Source organism: Chlorocebus sabaeus, chromosome 8 (genome assembly GCF_047675955.1).
Source record: "Chlorocebus sabaeus isolate Y175 chromosome 8, mChlSab1.0.hap1, whole genome shotgun sequence".
Taxonomy (NCBI): Eukaryota; Metazoa; Chordata; class Mammalia; order Primates; family Cercopithecidae; genus Chlorocebus; species Chlorocebus sabaeus.
Window position 1 is genome coordinate 10,847,075 of NC_132911.1, and position 25,671 is coordinate 10,872,745.

General features: G+C 44.9%; 1 long non-coding RNA gene across 1 annotated transcript in view; it reads right to left on the reverse strand.

The window, feature by feature from the left end:
* LOC103215354 (uncharacterized) overlaps positions 1-25,671 on the reverse strand; it is a 223,074-nt gene that overhangs the window by 57,451 nt on the left and 139,952 nt on the right. Inside the window, exon 3 of the long non-coding RNA XR_012093818.1 lies at positions 12,187-12,583. This is a non-coding gene — a long non-coding RNA (uncharacterized lncRNA). The remainder of the gene's footprint in view (positions 1-12,186; positions 12,584-25,671) is intronic.

Here is a 25,671-nt window from a genome sequence, read left to right on the forward strand (position 1 = left end):
CAGTCCAGGCAGGTGACACAGGATAGGCCATCAGGAGCAACAGCTCTATCAAGTGGACTGGAGTAGAATGTTCTTATGGCACCTGGACAGCCCTCACATTCTCCGGCCTGTGGGTGGTTCTCTTTGCCGCCCACTGAGGGCTACAAGAAGCATATTCCAGCCAACACACAAAGCCTGGCGCTGAGGCTCCTCCAGCTCAGCCTCCTGGGCAAGCTTTTCCACCCTTTCCACACACATCTGCAAGCTCCTGCTTTTGGAGTCCATAGAGATAGGACCCGGGCCAACAAAACATCTCTGCCTATTGAAAGCACTCCCAAACACCGCGATGGCTGCTAAAGGCGGAACCACACCAAACTAGATACTCCCTCTCTGCATGGTCTTTGAAGGGAGTGGAGATACTATGAAAACAATTCACCACCGAAGCTTTCCCTGGTGCCAATCTTGCTTTCTAGTTTCTGAAGTTACATTATATATATACACACACACACACACACACACACATATATATATATATATTTATATATATATTTTAAAGGTACCCTGTGTCTTCACCAGAGAGAAGGGAGAAAGAATCTTGGTTGATTCTCTGTCTGTGGCAAAGGCAAGATCTATCTTATCACTTTCGGTCCATTTAGCAACCCCGCTGTCTGAGGACTTCACAGAGAGGGAAGCTAGGCTCTGAAGGGTGATGGACTTTGTCCGTAGTCGCACATGTGTCAGCCACAGACCCAGATCTGTCTGGTTTCCTTTGCTTTGTTGACTATCTTGTTGATATTAAACAACTGGCTTTCCAGTGAAAAGTAGTAACAATCATAGGAGAACACCCTTAACATCTGTGTGGCTCTCTACAGTATACAAGATGCCTTTGCATTGCTGGGGCCCGGCCCAGCATGGAGATCGGCCCCCTCTGCCCTGCTTCTCCCTGACTCCACCTTGCCAGTCCCAGACTGCGCATGTCCCCAGCTGAGCTGGTTCTCACTCCCTTTTGCAGACATGCTCCCTTGGTAGGTGACTTCATTGGAAGCCTGTCTACTGATTCAGGGTGACAGGCTGTGCCAAAGCCCCAGGCCTCGTGGGGCTCATAAATCTTGAGGTGGTAGGCGCTAGAGAGGCGCAGCTCAATGACAGTAAATTTGGCCTGTCTCTCGGTTTCACCCAGGGCCAGCCCTGACGGATGCTGAGCAAAGTGTCAGTGATGAAGGACTTGTCAACACTGCCTGGCTTCCTTCCTCACCTGCCATCAAAGGTGGACTTTTGTCCAAAGCTCTTTAATTTGGGAATTAGGTCTTACATGTAACTGCCAAGTTAAATTGGACCCAGGAGTGAATTTGGATCTGCATTGAAGAGGGAGTGGAAATTAGTAAGTTCTGGGGTGCCCTGGGCTTAGCACATAATCATAATTACAAAGACTGATGCTTTGAGCTCTTGCTGCAGGCCAGCTGTGTGCTAAGTGCTTCTTCACTCGATCAGCTTCTTACTTCACAACCCAGTCGGATACAGGCGATTTGTGCCCAGAGAAATGAGACACTAGGAGATGATGTGATTTGCCCAAGATCCCACAACTGGCAATGGAGGCATTGGCATTTGAATTTGTACAGTCTGTATTGCCAGAATGGCTGCTGACCTCTCCAAGACCATGTGGGAGGTTTTCGACGAGCCCTGAAGCTCTGTGGAGTTCCTGGCATCTGGGGAGGCCTCTATTTAGATCCAAGCCTTGGGAGAAGCCCCAGGACAAAGCAGCTTCTAAGGACCACATGGGGTGTGTTGGGGGCAGCCGGTCATGAGTCCTCAAGCCCAGCTTATTTTGTCTTTCTTTTCCTTCCTCCCAAATCCTTTCTGCCTTGCCTGCCATCCATTCTAGCTCCTAGGAACATGCTAGAAATGCTGAATCTTCAATTCCAATTGATTCCAACTGATAACACTTCATTGAAGTTTTGTTTATTTGAAGATCAATAGTGACAAGAATGTAGCAGTCTCCGCCCCGAAGGACCATATCCAAGCAGACTTTTTATCTTGACTTTGAGTCCCAACCTGGACTCCAGCCTACAGCCTCTGGTAGGCAGATTATCCTGTGCTCACCCTTGTCTTGGCAGCACAATCACATGCTCGTTCTGTGCGCTTGCCTTTTGGGCCCCAGTATACAAGAAATGGGCTTAATTGAAACTATAAGTGAATTTGTCTGGAACACAGAAAACACTCAACAGCACATCTCACTCTGACAGACACTGTCAATCTAATTAGAGGCCTTGAATTATTAAAGCTCCCTAGTCACTTAGAACTGCAGGTCACCAAGGCACTGAACACACTTGCCTGAGTGGCACTGGATTAGGAGCAGTGGGCTCACAGCCAGCTGTTACTGTGGGCCCCCCAAATTTGTTTGATCACCACTCTTCTCAGTCATGAAATCCCACCCTCCTTTCCCAGACTGGATCCTGCTGACAGAGCCCTGAACTGGCTCGGGTCCTGCCTCCTGGTCCTACCTCTGGAGTTCACTCTGGGGGTTTTGGCCAATCCTTTTTCTTCATGGTACCTCCATATTCCCACCTGTATTGTGTGGCTACAAATATTTGCTTAGGATCATTTTAGCAGCTGTGAAGTGTCCTGGGAACTCTGAATGAAAGGCGCTTTATTCCAGCTTATGAACCAAGTGATGATTCTGGCCCTGTCCACACGGCAGGGCTCTGCAGGAGAGAGACTGGACCCATTCATCCTTCATACAGTCCTAATTTTATTCCAGTGCCTCACTGTGGGCTGAGGCAGCAGGGCTTGTCAGAGAACTGAGCCGTCTTGACACTTTCAAAGTCCCTTCTATTTGGTAGGGTTGCTTTTTTTCCTTTTTTTTTTTTTTTTTTTTTTCTTCATTGCATATTAGCAAAGGTAAAATCTACCATGCAAGAAAAGGAACAATCATGAAAGGAGAAAGGCCTTCTCGAGGGAGAGCTGCTTATTAGATCTTTGGAAGGTCCAGAAGGCCATTTGCCTGAGGCCAGGATTTATACTATCAGCATGGTGGGCACATCCGGGGCCCACCCTGCGTAAATATCAGGGTGCCATTTTTACGTTTATTTTTACATATGTGTGTGTCTTGTTTCAGGGTGCCCATGGTGCAAGAGAGCACAACTGAGAATCAATAGGATAATATGTCCAGGGCCTGCTAGTGATGAATGTGGGTGTTTTGGCCCATTTGGGCTGCCACAACAAAGTACCTCATAGATTGGGTGACATGCAAACAACAGAAGTTTATTTTTCCCAGTTCTGGAGTGTGGAAGTTCAAGATCAAGGTGTCAGCATGGTCAGGTTCTGGTGAGGGCCCTTTCCAGGTTGCACACTGCAGACTTCTTGTATCCTCACGTGGTAGAATGAGGGCAAGAGAGCACTCTGGGGTCCCTTTTATAAGAGCACCAATCCTATTCCTGAGAACTCCACCCTCATTACCTTCCAATGGCTTTACCTCCTAATCCCATCACATAGTAGTTAGCGTTTCAGCATATGAATTTTGCAAGGACACTAACATTCAGTCCATTGCACTGAGTATTTTTGCTTCTTCAAAATGACTCCAGTGTTGCAACCTATAATTGTGCATCTGTCTTGAGGCTAAAAGAGCAGTTCTTAGAGCTGGAATCTCCAGCTTCCCGGAATCCTGGGCCCCTCTAACCACCTCTCTAACACTTCCCCTCTAGGAGCACTTACTTACAGAACATTGAGTCTCTGCTCACTCTCTCCTGAATCCATTTCTGCTCCTTCTTCTTTGAACTCCTCACTAGCCCCAGGGACCAGGTATCCCATCCAGATATCATCCCCAGCTGCAGATATCTGAGAAACTCTGCAGTCACTCTCTCCCTCAGGGCTAAAGTCTTCACTCCCAGTACGTCTTCAATCACCATGGTTTCCAATCTCACTCTTCTTCTAGGTGTGCAGAGCATGGCTCATGGCTTCCCATTACTTTCAAAGGGAAGTGCAAATGTCTTATGCAAATTTACTGTATTAGTTTGTTCTCACACTGCTAATAAAGACATATTTGAGACTGGGTAATTTATAAGGGAAAAGAGGTTTGACGGACTCACAGCTCTACATGGGTGAGGAGGCCTCACAATCATGGCAGAAGGAGAAGCAAAGGCATATCTTACATGGTGGCAGGCAAGAGAGAAGTGCCAAGCAAAATGGGGGAAAACCCCTTCTAAAACTTATAAAGGCATCAGATCTTGTGAAAACTCACTCACTATCATGAGAACAGTAGCATGGGGGTAATCGCCCCCATGATTCAATTATCTCCCACTGTGTCCCTCCCACAACAGTGGGAATTATGGGAACTACAATTCAAGATGATATTTGGGTGGGGCACAGTCAAACCATATCACTTACCAAGGCCTTACATGATCTAGTCTGTGTCTTCCTGTTTGACTTAATTTTTCCCCTTATTCACCTCTTTGCTTATCAAATCCAGCCACATTGTTCTCTCTCCCGTCCTTCAAACTCATCCAGGTTCATTCCCACTTTAGGGTTTTGTATGTGTTCTGGTCTCTCTACTCAGTATACTCTGCCCACGAAAATTGGCATGCTGGCTTCTTCTTGTCATTCAGATCTTTGTTTAAATGTCATATTCCCAGAGCTAATTCCTTGAGCATTTTGTCTAAAATAGCCCTTCCCTCTCAGTCACTTACATCTTATACAGCTAATTGTCTTCAGACATTTAAGATCATTGACAATGATTGATGCTATATGAGCTATCTTTTTTCCTCCAGTAGTGGAACACGGATTCTATGAGTAGAAACTTTGACATTTTCCCTGCTATATCCCTAACACTATGGAATATATATGGCACTTGATGGTTGCTCTATAAACACTTGTTAGATGACTCAATGAATGAACAAACTAGAAATATTTGTTATGGACTATAAGAGGTTGCCAGTGAACTTCACCTTGCAGACCTCATAGTCTTTAGTATTGGCCCTAGAAGTCTCATCAGGATCCCATGCCCAACCGTAGAAGGCCATAGTGTTGGGTCTGGGTTGGGTTGCAGTGTCCCAGTCACCTAGGCTTTGTGGTGCTTAGCTGTGGCTAGCAGAACAAGGTACCAAGGGTGAGCCAAGAAGCAACCTCCAAAACTTATCAGAAAGTCCAACCTGGCAGCTGCTTCTTGTAGGATAGGCAAAGTGTGAAGATCTTGATATGAAGCATAGGATATAAACTGGGGAAACCAAACCAGAGTTCAAGCCTGGAGGAATTCCCAGAGCCATGGGAACATGGTTGTAGAAAGCCCCTATAGTTTTGGGTGAGCTGGTGAAGGAGCAGTTAGACTTACTTGGTTCAGGCACACAATGATCTTCAGTCCTTCTCTTGAAGGTATGAGCTGGCTGCAGTTGCACTTTGCTCTGCTGGAGAGGAGCTGATGTCAGAGACTGACAATGGGTCAAGGGCTGGGTGGAGAGTATTCATTGCTGATTAAGTATTTCTTGATACTGAATGAGAGTAGATTTAGTGGAGGGGAAGGGAAGACCACAGGAAGACCACCAAAGAGATTATTCTATAGTCCAGAAAAGAGAGGACAAGAGCTAGTGATGGCAGAAGGGAGGAGGAGAAAGAGATTCATGCAAGAGAATTACTAATGCAAAATGTGCAAAATTTAAATTCAATCAGATTAGGCCAATGGAATAAGGAAAAAGAAAGATGCCATGAAGCCCAGGAGGACCTGAGCATGCTCAGCATTGTAGAGGGTGTTATGTCCCTTGATTAAGTGAAAGACAGCAAGGGAGAGGCACGCGAGGACAGGGAAATGTGCTTCACCTCTGGACAGGCTGATGTGACCAGCTCATTGGGCCTCCAGAGAGATTTTTTCCAAAAGTAGCTGGAAATGCAGGCCTGCAGCACAAAAGCCCTAGGAGCCAGGTGAATGCCTGGAAGAATAGAAGGAATTACATTATTTAAAGTAAAATGGGCCAGGCATGGTGGCTCATGCTTATAATCCCAGCACCTTGGGAGGCCAAGGTGGGCAGATCACTTGAGGTCAGGAGTTCAAGACCAGCCTGGCCAACACGGGGAGACCCCGTCTCTACTAAAAATACAAAAATTAGCCGGGTGTGGCATGCCTGTAATCCCAGCTACTCCAGAGGCTGAGGCAGGAGAATCACTTGAACTGGGGAGACGGAGGTTGCAGTGAGTTGAGATGGCTCCACTGCACTCCAGCCTGAGTGACAGAGCAAGACTCCGTCTCTAAACAAAACAAAATAAAACAAGCAAACAAACAAACAACAAGTAAAATGGGGCTTTTGAAAGTGACAAAGAATTCTAGTAGAGGGAGGGGAAGCCAGGAGGACATTTTTAACTTGAATAAAAACTAACGCTAATGAAGGGAAAGCTTGAAGCTGGAGGATGGTTTCTTATTCAAACGCAGTTTCGGACTGAATTATTTAAATTGTAGCATGTGATTTCAGAAATCAGCTGTCTTTTTGCTTTACAAAGAGAACTCAGGAGTGTCTTGAGAGTCAGAAGCCTAGGAACCAAACCCCCAAAGGGGCCAGACCAGGAAAACCTAGCTCTCCCCAGTACAAAGAGGAAAGCGCTCCTGTTCAGTGCTGCTTTCTGCGCCACAACCACCTGTGAAGAGCACTCTGTGCAGGTGATTCTGACAGCACCATACGAAAGAAAGAATCACATGTTATTAATCATAAATGCGAAAGCAAAAACAAATGAAGGTTTCTCCTTGCCTTCAAATGCAGACAACCAAAAGCATCAGAGGTGAAAACAAGACAGACACGATATGAAGATTGAAAACCAGATTATACCCTAAGCAGCACGCATAAAATTAAGAAAAGAATTACTGACTATGAGACACAGATCATAGAATAAAAGGAGTCCCAAAAGAACCTTCCTTCCACAATAGAAACAAACAACAACTTAAAAATGTGAAGAAAGTGGGTTGGATGCAGTGGCTCATGCCTATAATCCCAGCACTTTGGGAGGCTGAGGCGGGCGGATCACTTGAACTCAGGAGTTTGAGACCAGCCTGGGCAACATCTCTATTAAAAATACAAAGTTAGCCTGGCGTGGTGGCGGGTGCCTGTAATCCCAGCTATTCGAGAGGCTGAGGCAGGAGAATTGCTTGAACCCAGGAGATGGACGTTGCAGTGAGCCGAGATCACGCCACTGTACTTCCAGCCTAGGCAACAGGGTGAGACTCTGTCTCAAAAATAAAATGAATAGAATAGAATAGAATAGAATAGAATAGAATAGAATAGTGATATTTCATAAGCTGGTGTTACATCAATGAGAGAATTATTATCAAGGTAGCCTTGGGTCCTTCTCCCTGAGTTCTTACAATTAGCCCCAGGTCAGGGTTACAAATATCAAGCAAAGGGAATACTAGGGAGGTAGGGTAAGGCTACGAGTCAGGGCTGATAGTAAAAAGATGGTCATGTGGAACGAGGCAGGTGGGAAGTAGGGCAGGTCTTAGCTAAGAACTTCAGAGGAAGCCTCTCAGATCAGACCCAAGGCTACAGGATAAGAATCGACTGCAGAGACGGGAGCTGCTGGCTTTCTGAGACTGCAGCTTCTGGTGCTGCCTCTTGGACTAGTTCCCACATTACAGGTTACCTACAGCTTCCCCCAGAAAAGAACATTTTCCTTTTGAAATATAGGACAAAGACTATTTCTTGGAGGGCCTCCAGGCAATGTGGACCAGGAAATAGGAGATTTGCTGGTCAAATCAACCTTGAGAAAGGCCGGATTCAAATAACCTTCTTTGATTTCTCGGTGACCATTGAATTCTCAGTATATGAAAGGCCCTCCAAAGTCCTGCTTTTATTTATTTATTTATTTAGAGACAGAATCTTGCTCTGTCACCCAGGTTGGAGTGCAGTGGCGTGATCTCGGCTCACTGCAACTTTCACTTCTTGGGTTCAAGTGAGTCTTCTGCCTCAGCCTCCCATGTAGCTGGGATTACTGGCACTCACCACCACATCAGGCTAATTTTTGTATTTTTAGTAGAGATGGGGCTTCACCATGTTGACCAGTCTGGTCTTGAACTCCTGACCTCAAGTAATCCCCCCCGCATTGGCCTCCCAAAATGCTAGGATTACAGGTGTGAGCTACCACCCCCAGGCAAAAGTCCTGCTTCCACAAAACACACTTTATCTTCACTGCCTTGGGGTTATAATTTGTAACAATCACAATATTGGTCACGAAATTGGAGTTGGCTGATGTGATTGTCTATGCCCATCTCTTCTTACTTCCATATTTCTGCTTTATAGTAAAGTTGAAGAGAGCAACTTTCTCAGAGGAGGGTATCTGAGCAATATGTATTCTGGCTAGAGCTTCTCAGCACACCCAGGGAAAGCTACAATACAAATTATCAATCTGTTTGTAGAGCACTCTGTGTTTTACAAAGCACTTTACTACTATTTATCATATAATAAATATGTAAATATGGTGAATATGTAAATATATGTGCATAAAGTAAATGTGGAATATGACAGGAGTTGGAGGTAGCCAAGTCAATCGTATTCTAGAAGTGCAATAAAACAAGCTTGTTTCCTGCAAGGTGTCTGTCAGTTGGTTCCAGAAAGGTGAAGATTTGGGATAATTGGATCCCACTTTCTACAACAGTTTCCACCGGTTGAAAGCACACCTACTGCTTGCCCTGGGGGTGTTTTCCCCACCATCCCTTCTCAAGGTTCATTTCTAATTACTTGAATACCCCTAGGGTGCTGAGTGAACAGGTTCATTTAAATGGGAAGACCTAAAACTCTTGTTTTACAGCTCCTTGCTGAGGTACCTGATGATTATCCCATCGCCAACAGGGGCAAGTCCAAATGCCCTTACATCCCTTCACAACGTCACCCCCCATCACTTTCCCTGCATGCTGTGTTCCAGCTCCTTGGAACTGCCCCCCATTTCCTGAACAGGTTGCGCTTCCTCCGCTTCTCACCCCTCAACGTACACACCCTGCATTCTGTTCCTGGTTGCCCTTCTTTCCTTTCTCGACCTGCAAAACCCTCCCCAGCTCCCCAGGGCTAAGCTAGTTGCTTCTTCCCCTGGATCCCAGGGCCCTTTCTACCTAGGGGCCTCCAGTAGTGCCTAACGGCTGATAGATGATGCCCAGGAAACATTCATTGAGGGGAGGTCTCAGGGAGCAGGAGACACATCTGCGCCCTCTTCACTTTCTGCCATTAGGAAAAGCTTCCGGAGGCCTCCTCCAAAACAGATGCTGGCACCGTGCTTCTTGCACAGTCCGAAGAACCATGAGCCACCATAAGCCTCTTTTCTATATGAATTACCCAGTCCTGGGTATTTCTTTATAGCAATGCAAAATAGACTAGTACAAGGCATATGTAAATGTTTTAAAAATGCTTTTCTAAAGGAGCGTAGATGTAATGAGGATGAGGCCTGACAGGAAGAATGGTTCATTTAGGGACTGTCTTTTACTGTAGTGTCTCCAAATTTGACATTAAGACACAGGAAAGCATGCCACCAATTGCCAGCCGTCAATCAAGAGCAGTGGGAAGAGGTAGGAGCCAGAGCTGGCACTGGCTGGCTGGGGATGGTGGGACGGGCCTAGGCAAGTGGCTGCCAAGTATAATCTCTTTGGGGGAAGAGATATGATATGCTTTGGAGGTTTGTCCCCTTCAAATCTTATGGTGACATGTGACCCCCCAATGTTGGAGGTGGGGCCTAGCAGGAGGTGTTTGGATTATGGGGGTGGACCCCTCATGAATGGCTTGGTTGCCTTGGTGATGAGTGAGTTCTCACTCTATTAGTTATTGATATTTGATCGTTAACAAGAACCTGGCACCTCCTCCCTCTCTCTCTTGCTCCCACTCTCACCGTGTGACACGTCTGCTCCCTCTTCACTTTCTGCCATTAGGAAAAGGTTCCGGAGGCCTCCTCCAAAACCGATGCAGGCACCGTGCTTCTTGCACAGTCTGAAGAACTATGAGTCACAAAAAGCCTCTTTTCTATATGAATTACCCAGTCCTGGGTATTTCTTTATAGCAATGCAAAATAGACTAATACAAGGCATACGTGATTTTTTTTAAAATGCTTTTCTAAAGGAGCATAGATTTAATGAGGATGAGGCCTGACAGGAAGAATGGATTCAAAGTAAGCCACATTGAATAGTAGAGGGAGGAAGAGACGGGGCAAAGGACTGTGCCCGGGCCCCGCCTGCTGGCAGGGCAGAGATCCCACTGCGGTGCCAGGGGCACTCCTTGTCTCAGGGACAGGACAGGGCTGAGGAGCAGGCTGAAGTCCGCCCCCCACAACCTACCCTCCATGGTAAAGGCAGGGATTTGTAGCCAGATCTCCTGGAAGGCAGTACATGATTTGCTACTGGTTTTTCACATATTTTCCCAATCATTTCCTCTTCATGTTTAACCTTCTATTATTTGACTAAAATCTCTAAGAAAAGCTTAGTTCCTTCTGAGCTCAGTCCGCCCTTGTTATCTTTTCTCAAAATTTCTGAACTCAAAGGGGCGGAAACCAGGTTTCTAGACATTCATCTCAGCCAGGCAAACAGCCTCTAGTAATTCCAGGCAAGTGCAAAGACAAGCAGCAAATCGGGCAAACGGTAGAGGTTGCACCTGTTTTCTTTTCGAGAGTATCCTTATCAGAGAGCCAGAACTAGTCATTACATTGTGTGTGTTTGCTAATGTTGCTTTACCTTGCTGAGCTAAAAGTGCCCCCACGGACAAAAAAGATCACAGACCACTGCAATTATCAGGGACTGCGGAGTGTGTTTCGTTCCTCCCACCTCATTTCACACGGTGGAAACTGATAGGGGGAAAGGGGAAATTCAGATTATACCAGGCTTGATAGAATTCTTTTGCTGTTTTCCTCTAGACAACTCAGGCTCAGTGTAAGGTCCTTTTAAAAAGCCACCATTTTCTGATTTGCTCCTTCAGAAACAGGGCAGCAAATATAAGGATGGGAACCGAAGTGAGAAAGGCACTCTGAAGCAGCAGACACAAAAGAAGAGCGACTGATGGACTGCCCAAGCTCGGGTAGATAATCCCACTCTGAACCAATCCTCGCATAAAGGAAACACCATAAAATATTGATCTATGATCTATATTGAATTGCCCATTCCTTCTTAAAATATACTAATGGACAGATGCAGTGATACAGGTACGTATCTTAATTGCTAATCCCATAAACATGACTGAGCATCCACTCTGTACTAAATCCACAGAGATTAAAGTAAGGATATAAATATGTATAACGAGAAGAACAAACATTTATTGAGAGCTACAATGTTTCAGGTGCTGGACCAAGTTATAACCTTAATAGTAACTACATTGAACCTTAATAGTAAGTACAATTGTTAGTCCATTTTATAGGTAAGGAAACGGAGACGAGGACGATGAAGTAGCTTGCCTGAGGTCACACAGCTGACAGGTGACAGTGCTGAGATTCTGAATTAGTTTAGCCTGAGTTCCTAATCATTCTGCCCCAGTGACCTCCATGAGACTAGATCCCTGGAACCTGTAGTAAAATGGGTGGCGCATACCCGAACCGAGTGCCAGTACCACGTGATAAAAACTTCAAATGGGAAAAGGGAAGATGGGATAAAGAACAGGGAGATTTGCTAAATGATACAAAATTACAGCTGGATAGGAGGTATAAAGGCTATTGTTCTATAGCACTGTAGGATGACTGCAGTTAATAGGAACATATACTTTCGAAGAGCTAGAAGGAGGATCTTGAAAGTTTCTAACACAAAGAAACGATAATGTTTGATGTGACAGATATGCTAATTACCCCGATCTGATCACCATACCTTCTATGTATCAAAAGATCACTGTGCACCCCACACATCTGTGCAATTATTATTTGTCAATAAAATAAAATAAAATAAAGGATTCCAAATGGGAAAAAAGAAAGAAAGAATTCACAGGGAAGGTAATGCTAGAGCAGGCGCTTAAAGAATGAGGGAGGAGGCCGGGTGAGGTGGCTCATGCCTGTAATCCTAACGCTTAGGGAGGCTGAGGTGTGAGGATTACGTGAGCCAAGCGGATCGAGACCAGTCTGGATAACATAACAAGACTCCGTCTCTATTTTTAATATATATTTATATTATAATTTTTTTTTTTTTTTTAAAGAAAAAGAATGAGGGAGGAGATGTCCATTTGGAAACGAGCGGAGGAGAGGAAGCGCGCCTTAGGAATGCGGTTGAGATAACTAGGAACATCGTACCTGATGCTGTAGAAGAACCGAATGGTGCCAGGGTCAGACAAAACGTACCCCGGGGGCTCAGATGGTGGCCTCAATCCAGCTGAAGAGAGAGACCAGTCTCCATGCAATCAGGATGAAGAGCTGTAGACCACAGGGTGAAAATTGCTGTTGGCCATCCGAGCTCAACCTTCATGGAGACTGGTGCACCGCTGCCCTCTCAGGTGACCAGCTGGACGCTGCCCTGGAGTAGACTGCATGGGAGGGTTGTGCAGGGTAGGGACACAGCCAAATGGAGCTGCCAAGAACCAGAGAAATTACTGAAGATGGTGTCAAGTCCTCTGAAACAGTCTCCTTTCCATAGCCTCTGGCTTCATCCAGCCTCACCCTTGGCGATCAGCACGTGCTGCAGACACGGGATCTGCAAGAAACGCAAAAGGTATCAAAGAAAAAGCTGGTTCCACGTGATATTGATGCCCAAGCATCTACCAAAGTCAACTTTCTGTTTTTTGCTCTGTGCTTGCTTAGGCAGGTCCTCAAGTTTGAAAGACCAAAAATCATGGCTAACACATGGACGTCAGCCAGCCTGAGCGGCCCTAGCACCTCCGCTAATCTCGCTGGCCTTCTTAGAGAGGCATCCCTTTTCTCTTTTGCACACCTTGGATTTTCTCTTTTTCCATTTTCCACTCTAATCCTCTCTGAGGTTCCCTGTTCCTTTCCCTTTCTTCTTCCTCGTTCCTCCATCAGTCTCTGGTGGACCCGCCCCATGGCTGGCAGCTCTGGGACCAGAAAGTTGCCAGTTCTGGTTTTCCAGGCCTGCTTTGGAAGAGTGGCATCCCCTTGTGATCACGGACTACCTGCACCTGGATCCCCCAGAGAGCTGGGAAAATGCAGAGCCCTGGGCCCACCTCCAATCTGCTGAAATAGGCTTGCTGAACTGGAAGCTATGCCTCCAACAAGTCTTCTGGATCAGTTTTTGCTCACTAAGGTTTGAGACCCTTTGCTCTGGAGACAAAGGCCCTGGAAACTTTGATCTCTCATCTCTCTCTCTGCTTCCCCCATTAACCCTTCTCCAAAAAATGGAGAAGCTGAGCTGAAGGCACAGCATCGAGCTTTTCCTTCCCTTTTGTCTTCTGTCTAGACGTCTTTCTCCTCTACTGGGTGGTGAATCCCTAAGGATGGGAGTCGTGTTCTACTCAACTCTGGAACCCCAAGGTTCCCATGATGTCTGGGTCACCATGGACACTTAGAAATGTTTGTTGAATGAATAAATTGTTGATGCCCTCCCTCCCCCCTCCCTTCTCTCCTCCTCCTCCCCTTTTCTGTTCCTCTTTCTCTTGGGATCCCCTTGGCCTTGGGCACAAAACCCAAATGTTTTAACAGATTGTTAATGTTTAAAGGGAGACAGGTGGGCACAAGCAGGGCAACGGCAGGTTGCTCAATGGACAAACAAATCCACCTTCTTCTGTTGTCTCCTAAGCCAACAGGAAGCAGCCAGAAGACGGTCAGACGGTCACTCACCTGGCAAGGGCTCGGGACTGCTGTCCTGCCTGCCCCACGTAGCAGTTGCATAACCTTGCTGCAACAATCTGAGCTATAAATAGTCTTTACTGAGAAGCCCCAATCTGGGATTGGACAGGCCCGAGGAGTGGCCTTTATTTGTTGCCCCTTTAAACCAGTGGAGAAAACCATTTTTTGAAAGTCTCACTTACAGACTCTAAGCCTGGGACAAAGTATTCCATGTTCTCCTTTGAGTTCAGCCTGGGGTCGCATTCTGTGACTGCATTTAGAGTGTCCATGTGGCTCTTTCTCCTTCTCCTTACTGTGACAATGTGTGACCCAGCTCCACTGATGGAACGATGCAAATAAAGATAATGATGATCATTCTTCAGTAGATCTTCTTTTCCCCCCATTTCTATCACTCCTCTTCTTGTCTAGTCTTTTATCTCTTGTGTATGGCCCTGTCAGAGCCTTGCCCATTGACTGGTGACTCTTATCTCCATCTAGTCTATAAGACCGATTCTCCTGAACACTTGGGTTTTTTTCATGTTTTTCCCCTGTTCAGTGTCTTTCAGTGGCTTCCCCTTACTTATAACAGCAGCCTACAATTCTCAAAGGGGCCTCCTGTTCTTAATGTCATGTGTTTTGTTTGTTTGTGTGTTTAAGACAGAGTCTTGCTCTGTTGCTTAGGCTGGAGTGCAGTGGAGTGATCTCGGCTCACTGCAACCTCTGCCTCCTGGGTTCCAGCGATTCTCCTGCCCCAGCCTCTCAAGTAGCTGGGACTACAGGTGCCCACCACCATACCCAGCTAATTTTTGTATTTTTTAGTAAAGACGGGGTTTCACTATATTGGCCAGGCTGGTCTTGAACTCCTGACCTGGTGATCCACCTGCTTTGGCCTCCCAAAGTGCCGTGATTACAGGCGTGAGCCACTGCACCCAGCCAATATATGTATTTATTTATAAATTAAATATGTGTGCTACGGTCAGTTTATAGAAAATATTAGAAAAGCTTACTTTCATTGTTAATTTTTGACAAACCATAAATAGTAGTTCTAATACTTTCTCCCTGACGGCCAGTGGATCATTATGAATACCCCACAATGGATATCACTGAAGATAGCATTGAATCATTTTGCTGGGATATCAAAGGCTTCCAATATCTAGTTTCAGGTCATTTCTCCATTGTCTCAACATTTCTTAGAGATGACTATGGCCAGGCAAAAGGCTAGGCTCAGGAGGTAACAATGAGTAGTTACCACCCCTGCATATCAGGAGCTCACAGACTGGTACAGGAGATAAACTCATAAACAGGTAACTTTTGGAGAGTCCTATGTATCATCAGAAAAGTTTGCACAAGGCATGAAGAAAGAACAGTGGAAAGAAATGGCAGCCTGTGTGAATCCAGAAAGGCTTCACGGACAACTATTTGAGCGGGGTCTTGAAGCGTGAGTATTTCACCAAGTCACAAAAAGGACAAAGGGCCTTCTGGGCACAGGCAAAGGCACAAAGGTAAAAGAAGAGCTTGGTACACCAGGGAAGGGAGAAGCTGTTCACAGAGGCTGATGGGGCCTGGAGGAGAGGGATGGAAGATCAGGACTGTAAAGGGAGGTTGAGACCAAATCATGGAGGACCGTATCTGCCATACCAATAAGACTGGCTTGTATCCTGAAGTTAGTGGGAGTCATGGATGTTGTGACAAACTACATTCATTCCTAAATCTGATTTTTCCTGACCTCCCTGCAGGAGTAACAGATTATAAAGTAGGAAGAATAAAATCAGCATTTTCCCCAGGGTTCCCATGAAGCTGATAGTCTGGGCTGCTCAGGAGGCCCCACACCAAGGGCCACAGCCTCAAGACAGTAGGACATGCCCCTCCCCAAAGTCTAAGGGCAAGATCAAGAGCGTCCAGTGTTCAAACTAAAACTAAGAAAAATCCGCACCCCATGACTAGTGGTCACTGGAAAAGCTTTTCAGGGGTCACTAGAAGTTGACTTTGTGATGAGATGAAGACATATCTCTTGTACACTGTCAGGCATAAATCAACCCAAAGTCTAGTAAAAGAACAAAGTTGCAAAATATAACACAATGACAGATGCCTGTAGTTTAATGAAACCAAGATTGGAGGGTAAGAATTTTTCATCTCTGGCTCGCCATAGTTTCAGAGTGGGAGACACGGCTATCCATCTTCTCTCTTTATCACACTTTTACTAAGAAATTGATGTTTATACAGTGTTCCCAGAGAAGCCATTTATCTTTTAAGTTCATTAGCATGTCCAATTCCTCTTCTAAAAAGCTTCACCTCAAAAATCTTCGTAGAAGGGTTTTCATTCATTTAATCAACCTTTATTATGTGCCTAATGGTTGCCACACACTGCTCCTGGCTAAGTTTTTGCTTCTAAAGCATTTCCCTTCATCTGTAAAAATAGTGCAGATGACCACTGTCTTCATGATGGGGACTTGCCGTTTTGCCCAGAAGGGATGCTAGACAGACCCTGAGCTGTCTGCTCTGTCCGTCCTGTGAACAGGGCCAGGCATTTGTAAGCTCCTTGGGTCATGTTTGGAGGTGTGGTCTGTGTTGGAGGACTGGTGCCTTCCTCTGTGAGATAGAGTCGTCCTCTGTGCTGTGCTGAAACAGCAGCCTTGAACTTTTAGCCTAATGTGCTAACAAAATGAAATAATCATCCAGAAAGAAAACGTTAGACTGAATTAGAAATGACAGAGATCCTCATCTTGACAGGGACAAGACTGTTAGAGATTATAAGAATGAAATTACAGGCCTGACGTGCAGCTGTGTAGGGATGTGGTCAGCAAGGTACTGACAACCTGGGCAACAGCAGGGTGTCATAGAAGATGGACTGGACAGCCGGGCACCGTGGCTCATTCCTGTAGTTCCAGCACTTTGGGAGGCTGAAGCAGGTGGATCACGAGGTCAGGAGTTCCAGACCATCCTGACCAACATGATGAAATCCTGTCTCTACTAAAAATACAAAAATTAGCCGGGCGTGGTGGTGAGCGCCTGTAATCCCAGTTACTCAGGAGGCTGAGGCAGAAGAATTGCTGGAACCCAGGAAGCAGAGGTTGCAGTGAGCTGAGATCACGCCACTGCACTCCAGCCTGGGCAACAGAGCAAGACTCCGTTTCAAAAAATAAATAAATAAATAAGATGGACTGAACTCAAAGTCAGAGACTGGAGCACCAACCTCAGCTCTGAGAATCAGCCATCTCCTTGAAACGCTCATACCCTTTCTGTCTCTCCATATACCTTCTGTCAAAGGAGGATACTGGGTGTTTCTAGCTAAGACCTTGATTCTAAAGTGTTGCATTTATTTCATCATATTTCCACACTTGTCAACAAAAGTAAGATGGATTAGGTCAGCACTTCCTCTTGTATGGGTATATCTGAAATCTAGCTGCTTTCGTTACTGTAGATAAGTGTTACTGACCTGCCATTTTTCTTTGGAATTCCTTTGGAAGGGAAGAGAAATAAATAAACATTCTTTGTTATCAGCTGTTCTCATTAAGGGCTTCATTCTGTGGTTCCTCTGATATCTTAAATTGAAGAGTGACGCTGGGAAAAGGAGAAAGAGACATGCAAAGGGGAAAAGGGATCTCATGGGAGAGATGAGAAACCAGAAACATGGGTCCACCTCATCAGAAAAGTTGACTTTAGTGTCTTGAGTACATTGTTTAAATATCTGTCACCACAATTCCCCTGTTTGCAAATGGCAGTGATAATGCCAACTTATCTCATTAGGGTGTTATGGGAGGAATAATAACAGTTTAAACACACAGTCAACAAAGTACTGTCGGAATGCTCATTGTCACCGGTAACATGAATTGGTTTTTACATGGGCAGTAGTGACCCCCAAAGGAAGATCCTTGTCCCTGAGAAGGAGGCCATGCAGGAGCTATGCCCAGGCAGCACTGCCCAGGTAGGCAAGATTGTCTGCCCATGGTTTCATTTCTATAAGGCCCCAATGAACCTCTTAGGAGTGACAACCAGCCAAGCTGAGGCTGAAGGCTGGCCTCTAGTTTTAAGACTACTAAGCAAGTCAGAGTAGATGCTGTTTTGCCCAGGAGGGATCCAGGCAGACTCTGAGCCACCTCTGGATGATTGTTCATTTGGTTAGGCGAGGCAATGAAGAATTCGGTGAATGGCAAAATAGTCTAGGAGTACTCAAACAAGATGGCCCATGGGCTGGGGTTCAAATAATTACATGAGTGGGGCCACAAGTCAGAAAAAACATGTATATATATATATTCCTTTCTATTTATGTATGATTCATATATTATGTATTTTAAATGTTTATTTAGATTTAGACTTATCACAACTGCTGACCCTACCTCCAGTCCTCACCTCTGATTTGCTCTGAGTAGAGGCTGGCAAACTAGAACCTGTGTGCCAAATCCAGCCTGTGGCCTGTTTTTGTGTGACCCAAGAGCTGAGAATTCGTTTTACATTTTTCAAGGGTTGTAAAACACACAGACAGGAATATGCAACAGAGGCCTGGCCTGATGCAGTGCAAAAAGCCTCAAATAATTTACTACCTGGACCTTTGCATAAAAGTTTGCCAACATCTAGCCTTGAGGACTTACTGGCCTCTTGTGTATGACATGATTTATGATTGCTTTCTCATTTCATCCTTACAACCATCCTGGAAGGGGGGTAGGACAGCTGCTATTATGTCCATTTTTAAGGTGAGGAAACAGAAGGCCAGAACAGTTACATAACTGCTCGAGGTCACATTCACAGTGGCAAGGCTGGGAATAGACCCATGGCCTTCGAATTCCCCATCCAGGACTCTTATCAGTAGATCACAGAGAGAATGACTGACCCAGCTTTTCTGTACCAGAGGAAGGTTGAACTCAGTCCAAACGGATTCGAGGGCATTGAGTCTGTCTATTCTTTCTTAGCAGGCAGCCCACTGGGGGAAAGTCACGAAGAGGATTTGGAAATTCTAGCAATGTTTAACTAGTCTTATTACAGACTTAGGCAAGGCAGGCAACAAAAGTTCACATATTACCCTGAACTGATGTCTCAACTGTCCAAGCTGACAGTAGCCCCCGCCCTCTATCCTGCAGAGGAACCCCCGAAGACAGTGGCAATGCACTTGTAGCAAAGGGCTGCTTGCACCCCTGGGCTGTCTGCACTCCTAGTTCAGAATTCAATCCCCTCTGCCCCAGGAATGCTGCAGGGAGCTGCCGGAGTGCATGAATGCCCACATTATCCAATGCCCCGGCCCGTCGGCAGCTTCCCGGCCACAGACCCAGGCAGACCGCGGGCGGCTGGCGTGGACTGCTGTGTCCCTGACATAAACAGCCCACAGCTGAGTAGCAGCTTGTTCTCATCCCCACCCTAAGCAAGGTCTCCCCGAACCCAGGCCTCCCTGCTGCCCCAGGGCTGAAGAGGGGCTTTGTGCCTGTAATTCAGACCAGCTTCTGCCTAACCCCCTTAACTGCTACCAAGCAGAGACCTGGAATAAAGATGTGCATGGGCTTGGTCCCCAAGTCTTCCCCAGGCAGGCAGGGCTGGGGGCCGCCAAGACCCAGGCCTGTCTGCCTGTCAGAGATGATTTAGGGAGCTTTGATAGAATGGTAGGAGGCTGGGCAGGGTGAGTTTAGAGTTTAGAGGTGCTTCTAAGAACTTACAAATCCAAGTCCTCAAATATCTTCCTTTTGGCTCAGTGTGGAGTGAGATTGCCATTCTTAGAGATTGACCTCTAAGAAACGAACACAGAGTCATTACTAATTTCATCCTATCAGTAAGTTAGTAATTTAGCCCTTACTAGGCAGAGACCTGGACCCTATGGAGGAACCATAGAGAGGGGAAAAGGAGGAAGACAGGTAAGAGTGGGGCCCCTCCGAGGTAGGGTCCCTGCACACCAAGCCCATAGTGCGAGAGTGCTGAGAATCCGGGCCAGCAGGTGTCAACAGAGGGACTCAGTGGGGAGGAGGGCACAGCAGTATGAGGCCTTGCTGCCTTTGTAATTCTTCCTCATCTTCACTCTTCCCACAGCAGCTCAAACATAAGGAAGTCTTCTTGCTGTGTTCTCACTGCCATCTTCTCATCTCCACCCACCACGGCTTCCCCATCCTCTGTCTTTCACTGTCCCAGAGAACCTTTGCAACCTGGTTCCAAACTAGCAACTCTCATCTGAAAGATCACATGGATCTGCAGCTCCTTATGCAAGTCTTGGCCCTGCCTTGTGCTTTTTATGGCCCTTATTTGTTTCCACCTTGAATTCCAATTTTTGGAGACCTGTCCTATTTCCATCATGAGACTGTGGGCAACTTGAAGGAGAGGCCTGTCTGATTCAGCCACAGCACCAAGCACAGTCCTTTGCCCACAGGTGAACCTGTAATATCAAGCCATTTTAGTATTTCCTCATGATTCTTCCAGCCAGATGCTAAGAAAAACTTTAAAACCCTAGGGAAGGGCCAACTGGGATCTTTACAGCTGCTCTAATCTAAGGGGGATTCTTTTCATGCTCAGAATTTAAAAAAATTTAATGTTTTTCAGGACACCAGGTTGCATCAGACACTAATAGAGATTTCCAAACTCCTTAGCAATCACCCATTCAACACTTCTGCCAATACAAATATGTCCAATGATGGGGGAGAAGACAAAGACTTCTTTTTCTTTCAAAGTCACTCATATGTAAAGATCGATTGGGATTTATAGAAGACAATTCTTACCAAGGGGTTCACTAGGCTTTAGTTCTGAAATCACGTTTTTCCTTTGCAATCACATTTTTTGTAGGTCTCTTATTAGACCTGCCAAGACGGGCAATCTGCTGTGTCTGCTTATTTGCTGAATCACTGCTGATGTAAACTCAGCAAACATCAACAAAAAGCTGTTTTAATGAGATTTTAAAGTTCAGCTGTGAAAATTGAAAGTCACCCAATATCAAACCACCCAACCACCTGAGAATATTGCACTGAAATGTTCTTGTCGCTCACAGCAATTCTATTTCTGACCAGCCAGTTTATAGGAGCAGAAGGGAGAGAGGCAGGGAGGATAAGAAGCAGTTACCCAGGGACAATTTTGGGAGAATCAAATACAGAATGTTTGCAAAGGGCCCGGCATAGGACCTGGGGTCAAATAGATGCTCAATAAATATTGGTTGTCCATTCTGCAAGCTTCTTTTAGATCTCATATGAGTAGGGTTCACTGTGGTGCACAGTATTCTTCAGTATAAAATTTGGACTTTGAATGCATTCATCTCTTTGAATAATTAAACAAATGCAGTCACTCACACACTTAAAGAAGGCCATGATGAGAGTGTGTTACAAATCGAGAGTTATAATTAATCTAATTCTATGCACCTGAGGTCAATTAAAAACAAAAATATGAATGAGTCTGTCTTTTATGGTTTCAATCAATCACATAGGCCCCTACTTGTCCGAGGAAGTCAAGTATCTCCCTCTGGGGGCCTCCACGTCTCATTCAAGAAAATACTCTTCCATTCCAGGCTGGCTCAGTACAAAGGGGTTGATGATCAGTTCTGGCTTCAAGGCCAGGCATCTGGAAACGGAACACTGTTAGTAGTTAACTGTGTCTCTCGCATGGCTGTGCCACACAGTATTGCAGATGAAGCTTCATGTGATCAGTCCCTGGACGCTTGCCCTCTCTGTGGCAATGCTCTGGGTTTCTGCCCAGGCCAAGTGGTGTTCTGCTCCTGAGCTCAGATATGCAGCCTCCAGCAGCAGCCACATGATGTGCAGAAACAAATCTTCCCTCAAGTTCACGGACTGTCAGGCCAGGGATTGAAAGTCACATGGCTACACAGCAAGGCAGATAACAGAAATGAGCAAAGAAGAAGAATACACTTTATTCTTTTTTATTATTATTATTATTATTATTATTATTTTGAGACAGAATCTCACTCTGTCATGCAGGCTGGAGTGCACTGGCACCATCATAGCTCACTGCAGCCTCGAACTCCTGGGCTCAAGCAATCCTCCCACCTTAGCCTCCCGAGTAGCTGGGACCACAGGCATGTACCACCATGCTCAACTAATTTTTAAAATATTTTATAGAGATGGGGCCTTGTCATGTCATCCAGGCTGGTCTCAAACTCTTGGGCTCAAGCAATCCTCCTGCCTTAACCTCCCAAAGTGCTGGGATTATAGTCACGGGCCACCACACTCAGCCAGATTTATTTTTTTATTGAATTTTAATGTTAGCAGGTTATATGTAAATACACGTAATATTGACTGCATTTTCTATGTATAAAATGCAAGTAGAGAATAAGGAACGCTTAATAAATATACTTTTTAAATAATTCATTTCTTCTTTAATATAACTCTGGAAACCAGGCATTGCTGTTTCTAGATCAAAATGTCAACGTCTCTTCTTCTGTTTTGTGTTGTGGACATGGATTTCTAGAAGAGTTACACCTTTAGATTTCTGGGACTTCAATATAGTTATGTTAAATTTTTAGTACTATTTTTCCCTACAGTTCAAGCATATCAATTTATAATGCTTCCTTTATCCTATCAAGATTAATTGAGGAAAGCAAACTCAACAATGTTATTTCATTAAGTTTGAAATACAATTTTTTTGGAGTCTCGTCTTCAAATGGACAATTTTAAGAATATAGTTTCATCTATCACTTTCATTTCTGGAAACCCATTCCAGTGTACTTAAGTGGGTCAGATAATTCTCCACGAAATGAGTTTCTCAGATGTAATTTTTTTAGAAATGAATGCATTGCATCTTATATTTCTTAACTACAGCATCTAGGTATCTCACGCATGGACACACTTCAAAACAAATATTCCAAATGTTTGTTTCTGATGGCCTAGTCTTTGGTGAGTGGGCATGGAAATTTTTTCTTGGATCAATGAGCAAGTCAATTTATGTCAACAATTCAAAAAACTCTTTCTGGCCAGGCGTGGTGGTTCATGCCTTTACGTAATCCCAGCACTTTGGGAGGCCGAGGCGGGCAGATGACTTGAGGTCAGGAGTTCAAGACCAGCCTGGCCAACATGGTGAAATCTTGTCTTTACTAAGAATACAAAAATGAACTGGGCATGGTGGCACACGCTTGTGATCCCAGCTACTTGGGAGGCTAAGGCAGGAGAATCGCTTGAATCTGGGAGGCAGAGGTTGCAGAGAGCTGAGATTGCGCCACTGCACTCTGTCTCAACAAAACAAAATATCTTCCCAATTTTAAACCCCCTCGATGGATTACTCCCCAGACTCCATGAAATACAGCTGAATATGGTGTTCTGTTTCAAGAGGGGCATGAAAATCATTGTACTTTCAGCAGTTCAAAGCACAGAAGCATATTCCATACTCAGTGCTAATTGCAACATCCCTGACATTTTCCAATTCTAACCTTTTAGCGCTAAGCAATTGCTAGTGAATAATGAATGGGCTGAAGTTCTATGTCCTTGTAAATGTTGCCTTACTACATTTTCTAATAAGTCTGAAATTAACACTAACAGGTCACCTATCACAGCCTGTCTGATACTGACTGGTCTACTGTCTGCTCAAACCATCAAGACTCTCCTGGCACCCCTAAATAGATCATTTCCTGATACTATATCTGTCATACTGATACATCCAAATGACCTCTTAGCCCATCAATCCTAATCAACTCCATGAACAAATATACTAACTTACCAGCTACAGCAAGAAAACACTAGTAATTATTTAACTTTCTTACGTAAGTTGTGCTGTGGATTCTTAGCCATACCTTCAACACACAGTGCAACATAATTTCTGCTTGTTTCTGTTTGGGATACATAATGTCTGTTGCATTCAATAGACACTCTTGTGTAAACTCACCATCTGTCAGTGGTATTGACGCCTACGCAGAATTTTCTCTTAAGACATAGTGGCATTTAACTACAGCATCACTTTAAGAGATTCGGGTTTCTTTTTAAAGCCTTTAAAAATACCTGTCCTCTTTTTGGTTCAGTGTTTTTTTATCATGCATGTTTTTTTCATACTGGTCATAGCTATGACCATGCTTTGTTGCGTCACTTATATTCTTTTGACACAGAAACACAACAACCTTCTCAAGGTATCTTTCGTTTCAGAGTAGCAGCAGATGGGACTTCAGTAGATCTGGTGTGTGACATTAAACCAGGCAACTTAGCTTCTCTAGGTCTCAAGTTCTGGGTCTCCTCTGTAAAAATAATGGCTGACTGCTGACTAACCCTCTAGGGTCCTGTGCATTCTAATATGTTTAAATTTTATGGCCTGAAGTCCTAATGTATCCCAGGTTCTTCCTCTATCCCAGAGGCAAGCTGCCTGGAAGAGGGACTTTTTCCTAAGGAAAATGAGTCTGTACCCCAAGCTATAACAGACACTCACAGCAAAGCAGCAGTATTATTCATCCTAGCACTACCTAACTTTAGATGTGATTATCTGCAAAGTATTTCATTGCTTTTCACTTCATGCCTACATATACATACCATAAAAGGAAGAAGAAAGGATAAATGAGGTGAGAGGGGGCCTAACATTATGTACCTACCACAAATCAGGTGTATGCAAGGACTTTTATATACAAGCTCTCATTTAATCCTCCCAATAAATCCACGTGGGAGATTATGTTGTCTTCATGTTACAGATAAGGAAAAGAAGCTCGGAGGAATTCAATATTCTGGCCAAGATGACACAATTAGCAGCAGATCTAGGATCTAAGCAACTTGGCTTGACTGCAAAGCCCATGTTGTATCCACTATACACTGTGATTCTTGGTTCCTGGGCAGTCTTCCTTGCCAGTGGGTTTTCTTGGGTTGCCCATTTCCTGGGCTGTCCATGCTAGACAAGAATGCTTTATTCTCTTATGCCCCCTTGGTCCTAGAAGCCCTGGCTCAATCTTGGGTTGACCAGGTTGACGGCCAAAATGAGGAGAGCCAAGGCCAGGATGCAGAGCCTGGTGTGGGTCCAAGCTGGGTGAGCCTGTAAAAGGCAGGAGCGGGCGGAGGCTGAGAGGCAATGGCCAGGAGAGGCAGGGAGAGGGCCCAGGGCACACACCTGAATGTGCTTAGGGGCTGTTGCAGGCCATGGCCCAACCCAAAACACTAACTGCTAGAGAGGCAAATTCTTTCAGAGGAGATAGAAAAACCAACCAACCAATTAGACTGATTTTATACCATCTGACACCTTGTGCTGGCTGGTATGAACCGAATATCTGTGGTTAGAAGTACTCTCTTGATGGTGCTCTCTCTCCTCTCTCTCTCCTTTCTCCAGTCATTTCCCCCTAGTGTTTATCATGAGCATTGTAAGAAGAAAAACATAATAATGAAAAGAAAGAAAAGAAAAGGGGCTGGGTGTGGGTCACACCTGTAATCTCAGAACTTTGGGAGGCCAAGGCAGGAGGATCCCTTGAGCTCAGGAGTTCAAGACGAGCCTGGGCAACATGGTAAGACTTCCATCTCTACAAAAAATACAAAGATTAGCTGGGTGTGGTGGTGCACACCTGTGGTACCAGTGACTCAAGAGGCGAAGGCAGGAGGATTGCTTGGGCCTGGGAGGTTGAAGCTGCAGTGAGCTGAGATTGCACCACTGCACTCCAGCCTGGGTGACAGAGCAAGTCCCTGTCCAAAAAAAAAAAAAAAAAAAAAAAGGAAAGAAATCAACAGAAGAAATTACAATGAAAACCTATAGTCACCACCCACCCCATTCTTTCCCATGCGCATAGCTTCTGTTCCCCAAGGCAAATGGTTTCTGCTCTTAATTCTGGAAGTTACCTCCCTGACGATAACTAATGTATATACTATTTCTTGACTTACTAACTTAAGACATTATCAAGTCACTCATACCTACAGAAAGCTAGCGATTTAACTTACCTTAACCTCTCTCTTTTCTTCTTCCTAATTTTGACACTTATTTTGTCCTACTGTGTATTACCTCTGAATAATATAATACCTCTGTAATATAAAAATAATATATTTTTATAAAATATTTATAAATATTTATATTTATAAAAATAATATATTTTTATATTACATCCATTTCAGAAAGTATTTCTTGATTTTCAACTCAATT